Source organism: Penaeus chinensis, chromosome 30 (genome assembly GCF_019202785.1).
Source record: "Penaeus chinensis breed Huanghai No. 1 chromosome 30, ASM1920278v2, whole genome shotgun sequence".
NCBI lineage: Eukaryota > Metazoa > Arthropoda > Malacostraca > Decapoda > Penaeidae > Penaeus > Penaeus chinensis.
The window spans coordinates 17,022,209-17,023,927 of NC_061848.1; the positions used below are offsets into that span (position 1 = coordinate 17,022,209).

Here is a 1,719-nt window from a genome sequence, read left to right on the forward strand (position 1 = left end):
AAGCTTTATAACCTTTCCCCCAAGCTCCCCTGGCAAAATCCCTTATCCCTTCTGCCCCAGTTCGTCATTGTATATGAGATACAAATAGTCTATACATTACGTTGGGATACGAACTGCTAATGCATTTCCTGAAACTGATTTGCATTTGTGAAGGTTTGTTGGTGTATGGTTGAGTTGGTGCGTGAGCCCGCGTTTTGTTCTCTATATATTAATCCATTTGTGTGTGTGTGTGTGTGTGTGTGTGTGAGTGTGAGTGTGAGTGTGTGTGTGTGTGTGTGTGTGTAAGTGTGTAAGTGTGTGTGTGTGTGTGTGTGTAAGTGTGTAAGTGTGTGTGTGTGTGTGTGTGTGTGTGTGTGTGTGTGTGTGTGTGTGCGTAAGTTTGTAAGTGTGTGTGTGTGTGTGTGTGTGTGTGTAAGTGTGTGTGTGTGTGTGTGTGTGTGTGTGTGTGTGTGTGTGTGTGTGTGCGTGCGTGCTTGCATGCTTTTGGTCCTCTCCTGGGTGACGTAGTCAAGATACCAGACTGCCGTTTCACTTCTTACAAAAGCATTTTAGTGTATTTCCAAAGATTAATAACACTAAATGATATATAAACCAACCGTTTATAAAACCCAACTAAGCAGAACCCATTAAAAATGTGAAGCACACCGAAAGATTATGTGCCATTTCAGCACCGTCTTTGAACTATCAGTAAAGTTTGTTTTTTGGTCTCGTTTCAAATCAGAATAGCATAATCCCCAGTTATAGGCATACCAAGTAAATGCCTCATTAATATAGCATAAGCATCAGCTTTAGGTCAAAAGACCTTAAGACTGGAGTCAAATACAAAATACTGTTGCATGCCCAATCTTTATCAAAGACTTAACACGGTGGCAGAATTCACTCTCCGAGAGCGAGAGTGCGAACAGCGAGGACTTGACTCACTTGAGTTCGAACTCTTGATTGACTTGTTAGTGTGTGGCTGACAATCAAGGGCGGTGGAGAGAAGGGTGGGAAGAGGAATGGCGAAGAAGGGACGTTAATGGCGTAAATGTAACATCACTATCTCGGCTGAAGTAAGTAAAGGCACACGTAGTCACAAGAGTTGGTATTTGTTACCGGGAGAAGTTCCTCAGTCAGGGTATCATGCGAACCCAAAATCCAGACCTAACCTTTACTACCTTTTCTTGATTTCCAAGACAGGGGAGCACTTCGTGCCAAATTACAGTAAACGCGACGTTAAAAACTGACTGTGAGAGGGTGTTGTAGACTTGTCTCTGAGCGGTGATATGCAACGGTAAATGTGAGGCCGGAGCATCTGGACCTGTAATGTTTATTATTCTATTTCTTATGCTCTATAAAATGGTTGTGACCATTTCCCTCTGACTGCTCTCGGTAACATTAACCTGAAGGGAAGGGGAATGACAAATTTACTAAGCTTGGATAGTTAGCACTTAGAATTGTATAAATGCAATTTATGGCTAATTATGTACTGTAAGAAACTCCACTTCCTTTTTTAATGATCCCTTTCGTTTTTATTGTGGATAAAGTATGTATGAATCTTCAGATCTAGTTCTTATGCTGGTCGGGCGCTTCGCCTAAAAGCGCAATGAAAATCCGTAACTGTTTCTTCAACCACATTCATGCGCTCCGTCGTCCTCGAGGGCAAAAGGCTGGTCTGTAGGGGCACGGAAGTTCCCTTGCAGGCCACAGGGGGAAAGCAAAAAAGCAACACCGTGGGCT

The 1,719-nt window shown here is 42.9% G+C and overlaps 1 protein-coding gene across 1 annotated transcript in view; it reads left to right on the plus strand.

Annotated features, from left to right (window-relative positions):
* Positions 1-933: 933 nt before the first annotated feature.
* LOC125041261 overlaps positions 934-1,719 on the plus strand; it is a 10,103-nt gene continuing 9,317 nt past the window's right edge. Inside the window, exon 1 of the mRNA XM_047636098.1 lies at positions 934-1,052. The gene's annotated coding sequence lies outside the window, so the exon portion shown is untranslated. The remainder of the gene's footprint in view (positions 1,053-1,719) is intronic.